This window comes from Xenopus tropicalis, chromosome 4 (assembly GCF_000004195.4).
Source record: "Xenopus tropicalis strain Nigerian chromosome 4, UCB_Xtro_10.0, whole genome shotgun sequence".
In the NCBI taxonomy this organism is placed as follows: Eukaryota; Metazoa; Chordata; class Amphibia; order Anura; family Pipidae; genus Xenopus; species Xenopus tropicalis.
In genome coordinates, this window is record NC_030680.2 from 101464076 (window position 1) to 101473663 (window position 9588).

The window sequence follows — 9588 nt, forward strand, 5'->3', positions numbered from 1 at the left end:
GTATATCATTTGGTGCAAGCAGCAAGAATAAGTATCACTCTTGGGGGCCCATTTAACAAAATATGATTGCCTCCGAATACAAAAAGATCATATTTTTTCTAGGTTTTCGTACCTTGCGTATTTTAGCCGTTTTTTTTGCTAATTTGCGCAACTTTTTCGTACTGTGCGGCAAAAATTATGCGACAAAATTGTATTGTCACGCCAAGTTTGAAAGTTTCGGATTCATTCAAGCTTCGGAATCGTGACTTTCCTTTGGCCAGGTTGGAGCTGCAGAGTTCTATGGGAGGATTCCAAAATCATGCAAAGTCAGAAAGGTTTTCCCGCCGTTAACGATCGTTTGGATTAGAAAATTTAGTGACTTTTCGGATTGCCAATACGATATTATCGTGACTAATACAAACTTTTTCATAAGCAATTTTGTGATATTTGCGATCATCAGAAATTATCGTATCTAATCCAAATTTTACCCATTTCGGGATTCAAATTCATACTTTGATGAATCAGCTCCTTGATGTTTAATACCCAAATACACATAGCAGTATATAAATGCAGTACCAAGTTCACATTTAATGCCTTTTGATAGAGGACTCTGCAGCTTTTCGGTGAGTGCTTATGGCTGTATTTACATAGACCTTTCTGATAAAGCTTACTTAATTTTTAGCTTTCCTTCTCCTTTAAAGGCATTAACAGAATCTGCCATCACTCGGAAGGGCATTCCACAACCTCACTGCTCTTACCGTGAAAAACCATCTACACTGCTTCAAATGAAAGTTCTGCCCCTCTAACCTAAAAGGGTGGCACACCTATTTTTTTTATGATAAAATATAACTTTTATTCTTAATCTTGTAAGATAAAAATATTGCTAAAAAAGATAGAAAAGATAAGAGGGAAAATTTTTTAAAAAAAGGATGGATTCACACCTTGAAAGTATTTCAATTCTAGCTGACACGCTCCTAGATACTATTACTTAAAAAGTATCTTTCTTATCATAATAGACTTATGTTAGCAACAAATATCGCAACAGAATAGAATAGTATCTAGGAGCGTGTCAGCTAGAATTGAAATACTTTCAAGGTGTGAATGGCAACTCTTTTGGAAAAGCATTATGCATTTTAATTACTTAAAAGAGACCGCAAACCCTGGTTCTCATACCTACAACTCCACGAAGCCTTTCGACACCAGTTTTCGAGAACTATAGTCCCTTTTGTGCTCACGAAGCTCGAAACTACCCTTCGAAACCCCTCTTCCAAAAAACTGATCACCACATTATACTCCCTGCTCCTATCTACCCTCCAGTCTCCCATTCTCACAGCTCAAAAAGCCTGGCACCAAGACATACCAGAGCTAGACAGGGAAGATTGGGAGGAAGCGACAGACAGGGCTTATGACTATCTGATCTCTACAAGAGACAGGTTAATCCAGTTCAAAATCATACACAGGCTCCATTTGACCCCTCTACGTCTATATCGTATGGGAATCCGCAACTCATCCCATTGCCCTAAATGTGGTGCCCCTGAGGCCAACTTCTTTCATTTAATGTGGTCATGCCCACAAGTACATCACTTTTGGAATCAGATCCTAGACCACATCCAAAACACAACATCCCTACCTAAAATACTCAATCCCAAGGTTTGCCTATTCGGCATTGTGGATGATATTATTCCCCAATCAGCACCTCGCATCCTCTATAGAACATTACTGTTTTATGCTAGGAAAAGTATCCTCCTTCAATGGATGGCACAATCTGCCCCGACAATTGCCAGCTGGCTCAATCTACTCAATGCTCTTCTGCCACTGATACAACTCACCTACATAGCAAGGGGATGCCCCCAAAAATATGACAAGGTATGGGGAACATGGGTTGAAGCCATGGAATAATTCCACAGGATCCTCCCGGGGAATTTGAACCCTCACCGGTAAACCCAAATCCTCCCCATCTTTAACAGAAGTTGAACATTACCTCGAGTAGGACACCACTGACTACCTAAACCAATGTACCGTATATATCCTGAACAAAACACGCTTGTAGAACCAATGTCAATGTTTCATGTTGTTATATGTTATAAATGCATAAATAAACACCTTTGAAAAAAAGAGACCGCAAGCTTTCTGTTATTTAAAAGCCTGGGGTACTTGCTTTCTTATCATTTTGTGTCCAAAAACACAGGATGCAAAATGTAATGAAACTTTTCTTAAAGGGTTCGCAAACACTCCCAAATCCCCTAGTCAAAAGGCTCCGCAGGGTTCTAGGACCCTCTTTCACTATAAGGCTAGGAACGGCCCTTTTATCACTGACCAAAAGAGTTACAGAGGCAAGGGTCTTCGGATCCTCTTTCGGCTTTAGATATGGTTTGCACAGGCACTGCTGACCAGGTAGCCACTTGCTCAAGGTAGTGCATAAAACAAAAATATGCAGCAGCCTGCAGTACCCCAAAGCAGCATTAATAATTGTCATACAGAATTTGAGCATAGTAGGTTTATGAACAAGTGCCCCAGGTGTCACTATCCTTTATTCCATATGTGTCAAAGTTGCAAGATAATTTTATTACTATTGTTTTTAATGGCCCGGCGATATGAAGCGCCACACAATAAACTACAGATCCCATAATGCAGAGCTTCAGCTGCCTTGTCGAACACTTCCCGCGTTAATCAAGGAGAGCGGGGGTGCCGAGATCAGTAGTGAGGTCCTCTGTGACCGTACCCGATGAGTGTGACTGGTATCTGATGTGCGATAGCGGCTCTTACCAGCACCATTCCCGCAGGTACGCACTTGGCTCCTGATAGCCGGCGGCTAAAAGATTGGTAGCAGCAGTCTTTCTGAGCTGAGCAAGCTGTGGGCAGCAAATGGGGTTGCTAGGGTTTAGACTGCGCACACCATACTAGCTGCAGTATTGACAGTATTTACCGCAGCTAGTATGGTGTGCGCAATACGAATATCCTCTGAACTAACAGTAATAATCTGGCTGCAGACTCGATCATCCTTGTAAATAACTTGTATATATTTATGAAATTGGTACCTACACCTGGCAATACCAAATCATGCTCTTTAATTAATTGAACTATATGAACTATATAACCGAGGGTGAATGGTTATTACAATGAATTCAACGGTCCAAATTGAGTATGTTTGGGTGTGTTTTTAACTTCTATCGTTGATCAATGAATTTAGAATGCACTTGACGATTTGAAATAATTAACTATTTTAATGATTAATCAATAAAGGTTAAGTATTATGATTAAGTAAAGACAACTGAATTTTAGTGTGTTCAATAAATGTTTATCCTGTTCAGCCCGCAACCTAAAGTATGTTTTGGATTTTGGCCCCCTGTGCAATTGAGTTTGACACCCCTGCTTTATTCCATGCATTTTAGAGTAAAATGATCACATTCAGGATGATCGTGTAAAGATAAGTTTGCTGTTATTATTCTTCATTGTTATATTATGAATTATTATGTGATTGTTCTGATGCAGTGTTAATATCCTGCTTGCAGTATTAGAATCCTGTTACACCTGGGTCAAATTTTCTTGGATTTCTTTCCACATTGTCTTTGAATCAGCTGCACAACAGGATGTTTGTCATTACATTTATATAATATTAGCATTGGCAAGTTAGAGAAACAGAAGCTTAAAATGTGTGCTTGCATTTAATTATATAAATTTAAAGACACAATAATTGTTCAAGAAGCAATCCTTGTGAAATGTTTTATAATAGAAGTATGCTGAAATTAAAATATTACATGTGTAATACAGGGAGCAATTAAAGGGAAACCTTAAGTAACTATAGCAGGTTATAGTTGCAATCAATTAATTTAGGCTGCTACCCCGCCGCTAGCTTATATACATATAGTGGGGTACTAGCAATAACACTAAAAGGATATGATGGCACCATGTAAAGACCACATTTATGGACCCCAGCTGTCTTATCATTTGTGGAAACCCTTTGTCCCTTCACCAAATATACAAAATCTAAATACTTTGTCTAAGTATTCTATTCCTGCATTTCCTATAAGCACTGTAAATGTCAGGTTAACAGATGGTGCAGTTAAATAGAAGATTTAGGGTTCACATTTTTATTGTATTACTATTATTGTTTTATGTACTTCTTGCAGAAATATTGTGTTCCGCAATGGGAGTCAATTGGCCACTAATGTTCTTGTAGATAGAAGAAATACAGGGCCCTAATACATAGCAAGTCTTTTCTGCGAGGAGGCTAAAAGATACAGCCCTTGGTCTCTTACAAATTGGACAATACTTTTAATCTTATAAGTTGGTCAGTCACTTATATTGGAGGTTCCCAAGAAATTCACTATTAAATAATTCACCATTCAAGCATCTCTGGTTGGGTTTGTGTGATTACACATATGCCCATAAGGTTTATGCATAATATGCATGCTGGGCTCAATCGTAAGGCAGTCACTGGACACTGGGGTACCTAGGTACATACATTGAGTTAAAGTGAGGTAGCTGTACCCTACAGATGGTGTAGCCTTTTAACTTTTTTTTGTTAAGGTTTCAGGAGAGATTGTTTCTTTTTTAAGTTTTGTTTCTATTTCTTTTCTGTGCTGTCTTGTTAATCCCCACATAATTAGATATAATAACATTTGGTGTGTTGCTATTAAAAAATCATGTGTCCACACATATGGAAAGGAATATAGAATAGAACAGTAATGCTCTTCCCTCTACTGGAAAAGAGTGGTATTGTGTTAGTACTATTTTTAAGCCTGGATTTCTGGCATTTCAGGTACCTCCAACTAAAACCACACCTAGCACATCTTAAATTCATCCACGCATGCCATCTAGCCAGTCACCAAAATGTCAGGCTGTTTGACTGCATATTAATAGTGATGAGCGAATCTGTCAGCCGGAAAATTGCTAAACTTTTAAAAGATCAGCAAAACAGTGAAAAAAAAATTGGCGAAACACGGAAAATGATGTGCATCAAAAAAAAATTGTCAAAAATTTTTGCACACATCAAAAAAATGACACACACAACATTATTTTGATGCACATGACTTTTTTTTTGTCGAGCACGAAATTTTTTTTGCCGTGTGCAACTTTTTTTTGTTGCACGGCTAAGTTTGCCAGAGAGAGAATTTTGTGCAAATCCATGCCTGGCGAAAAATGTTGCTTATCACTATATATAAAGCCAAATACATCCCATCATTTCCTACAAACCTGAGCAACACAATGAAAGAATCATGCATTAAAATTTTTTAATGATGTATAAATTATTAAAACAGATGTCTACTCACAAAGTTGATAAAAGTGCAAGCAGTAAAAATATCAAAAGAGGAGATGCTGACTGCTCCTGGCTGACCACCCCCCGTGTGTGCATGCGCAGGAGTCAAACGTGTCAAGCCTCTGTTTCAATTCACATAAGCGCAAAACACATAGGAGTTCTTGGGAAAATTGCGACTTCTCTTCTGGTTTGTCCTTCTATGCAAACTGAATCTTAGGCACCATCTTGGACATACGAAGTAGCTATCAGGACAAACAGTGAGCAACATATGCTCTTGAGCAGTGATCACCAACCAGTGGCTTGTAAGCAACATGTTACTCACCAACTGCTTTGATGTTGCTCCCAGTGGCCTCAAAGTAGGTGCCCATTCTTAATTTTGGAAGCAAGTTTTGGAGGTATGAAGACAACGTGTGCTGCCAAACAGAGCCTCCTATATTCTGCCAGTCCACATGAGACTACCAAATAACCAATCACAGCCCTTATTTGTCACCCCCTAGGAACTTTTTTCATGCCCCTAACTTTTTTTTATTTAAATGTTGCTCATGGGTAAAAAAGGTTGGAGATGCCTTCTCCTGAGTGGCCAGGGTAAAAGAAATGTATTTGTTTTATGTTTTAAAGAAGAAGGAAAGGTACAATCACTGGGGGTGCTGAGAGAGATCAATCCTCTTCCTTCTTCTGTCTTTGCTCCACTTGTGCTGTTAATAGTACATCTTGGGAAAGACTAATTTTAAAATGGCATCAGGTACCAAAGCTGTGTGTTGTGCCTGCATTTCACAGATTCCTGCTATTCAGCCAGTTGAGGTGACTGTATTTTAAACATAACCTAAACCTTATAGATACCTTTAATTTAGTCATTGCTAAAAGGTTTCTTTGTGTTCCTTACCTATTAATTTCAGCAAGCAGTGGTTAGATAATAACGTGTTCCAGGTAATGGTCAGTAAATGAAATTCCTGCTTGTGAAATTAACAACAATGGGACTCTGATAAAGTATTTGTCCATATCATTATAAACATAACATATATTAAAACAATTAATATAGTAAAAAATATGGCAACAACTCATCTAGATCAACCCTTTGCTCAAATAATTTAGTGTTTTGCTGATCAATGGGAGGGCAAAAAACACCAGACAGAGACCTCAGTTTGCCTCCAGTCTCAGTTGTTAGCACTTTCCACCCAAAACATCCATGTAAATAATGAAATAGGTTATATGTTTATGTTATTTATTATGTGGTGAGGTTCAGGTTTGGGTGATGCTAAATAAATGCTTATTTTCTGACAATTGTGTTTTAAAAAAAAAAAAAACCACAATGGAAAAAGAATTCCTGCTTGAGGTTAAAAAAAAGCTACTGAAGCAAATAATTAAAGCTTTTTTTCCCCACCACCCATACTAACATAATAAGTCAACCTCCCAGACTAGATTCTATATTTTGCTGTAGGTGTATATACAATATATAAATGAATAACAGTGTCTTTCTGACTTTTTTGGTTCCAATACTCCTTTAAGGTTCAAAATTTGTTCATCCCCTTCCCCTCCACTTAAATGGGTTGTATAACTTGGAGTTAACTTTAAGTATGATGTAGAGGGTAATATACTGAGAAAATGTGCAATTGGTCTGAATTTTTTATTATCATTATTATTATTTAACTTTTTGTTCCAGCAACTCTCCAGTTTGGAATTTCAGCACTTATCTGGTTGCTGGGGTTCAAATTACCTTAGTAAGCAGTCAGTGGTTTACATAAGAGACTGATATATTTATAGGAGAGGACTGGAATAGAATAAGCTATTTACAATTACAATTACAATAAACAATAATAATATAAAGTAAATTGCTGGTAGGAAACCATACACGGCACTTCATTTTCCGAAGTTGTACAAAGTTTCCTTGCAAAACCCTAAAAGAGGGTTCTTTGAGCGTAAACCTATGTTTAGTATGAAGCCAGTGTTCCATATCTCTATTTCCATGCCTTAAAGAGAAGCACTTATCAGCAAAAACATGTTAGGTTTTGTGGTATCAGGAAAACTGAGCTGTACAAACTGAGAGAACAGACAAATAGCTTTGGTGTTCAGTATCTAAAAGCTGATAACACATGTAGACTTGTTTTTATCAATGGGTAGATCAGTTATATCACCTTTTAAAACAATTCCTTGCTAATATTCATCATACAAAACACTACTACTACTACTAGATTATGTTGTGTGTTACCAAATGTGAAATTGCTGGTATATTAACTTAAGGTGACCATACATGGGTTATAGGGCCAATTGTTCAGTAGACCAAAGGCTAAATAAAATTCATACAATAATTTGGCAAATGTGCTACAGATATGATTCCTCAGACTACCTGCCCTATGCCCCCTGTGTGTGCCATACTCTGCCTGCCCTATGTTGCATGTGTGTTCCATGCTCTGCCTGCCCTATGCCCTCTGTGTGTGCCATACTCTGCCTGTCCTATGCAGGGCCGGGCCAAGGTATTTTGGCACCCTAGGCAAGGACTTCAATTAGCGCCCCCCCCATTACAATTTCCCACCTGATAATGGTATCAGTTTTTTAAATCTCTTTTTCTTGCATTTTAAAGTATTATATTTTATAATTTTTTTATAATAAATCACACAAAACAGTCACAGGCAGCACATCAGCCCAAAATTAAAACCTAATAATCACAGCACACATAACCCTAATCAGTTCCAGCACAGCAGAAACCACCCCCACCCCCCAGTCACAGCAAAGTTAAATGTATTGCCCCACAGAGAACCTTAGACCCTAGGCCCCCTCTCCAAACTATTTTGCCTCCTTTCCTCACCCAACCTCTTTATTCTCCCACTCTCTTTTATTTACATGCTAGCATCTATTCTTCCATCTATTTCTCCTCTTTGTTCCCATTCAGAAATAGGGAATGACCATGAAACAGGCCAAATAGTCAGGAGCAGGAGGGCCCACTGACACCTGGGCCCACCGGGAGTTTTCCTGGTATCCTGGCCAGTCCGACACTGGCTGCCATCATCATGCCACATAAAATAAGCCCCCCAATTGCTCCCATGTACCAGTGCCAGCAGCCATCATATTGCCACCCAACATATTGCCCCCATCTGTACCTGTGCCAGCAGCACCCAACATATTGCCCCCCATCTGTACCAGCAGCACCCAACATATTTCCCCCATCTGTACCTGTGCCAGCAGCACCCAACATATTGCCCCCCATCTGTACCTGTGCCAGCAGCCCAGCCACCCCTCATATTGCCCCCATCTATACCTGTGTCAGCAGCCCAGCCCCTCATATTGCCCCCATCTGTACCTGTGGCAGCAGCCCAGCCACCCCTCATATTGCCCCCAATCTGTACCTGTGGCAGCAGCCCAGCCACCCCTCATATTGCCCCCAATCTGTACTTGTGGCAGCAGCCCAGCCACCCCTCATATTGCCCCCATCTGTACCTGTGCCAGCAGCCCAGCCCCTCATATTGCCCCCATCTGTACCTGTGCCAGCAGCCCAGCCCCTCATATTGCCCCCATCTGTACCTGTGCCAGCAGCCCAGCCCCTCATATTGCCCCCATCTGTACCTGTGCCAGCAGCCCAGCCCCTCATATTGCCCCCATCTGTACTGTGCCAGCAGCCCAGCCCCTCATATTGCCCCCCATCTGTACCTGTGCCAGCAGCCCAGCCCCTCATATTGCCCCCCATCTGTACCTGTGCCAGCAGCCCAGCCCCTCATATTGCCCCCCATCTGTACCTGTGCCAGCAGCCCAGCCACCCCTCATATTGCCCCCCATCTGTACCTGTGCCAGCAGCCCAGTCACCCCTCATATTGCCCCCATCTGTACCTGTGCCAGCAGCCCAGCCCCTCATATTGCCCCCCATCTGTACCTGTGCCAGCAGCCCAGCCACCCCTCATATTGCCCCCATCTGTACTGTGCCAGCAGCCCAGCCCCTCATATTGCCCCCCATCTGTACCTGTGCCAGCAGCCCAGCCCCTCATATTGCCCCCATCTGTACCTGTGCCAGCAGCCCAGCCCCTCATATTGCCCCCATCTGTACCTGTGCCAGCATCCCAGCCCCTCATATTGCCCCCCATCTGTACCTGTGCCAGCAGCCCAGCCCCTCATATTGCCCCCCATCTGTACCTGTGCCAGCAGCCCAGCCCCTCATATTGCCCCCCATCTGTACCTGTGCCAGCAGCCCAGCCACCCCTCATATTGCCCCCCATCTGTACCTGTGCCAGCAGCCCAGCCACCCCTCATATTGCCCCCCATCTGTACCTGTGCCAGCATCCCAGCCCCTCATATTGCCCCCCATCTGTACCTGTGCCAGCAGCCCAGCCCCTCATATTGCCCCCCATCTGTACCTGTGCCAG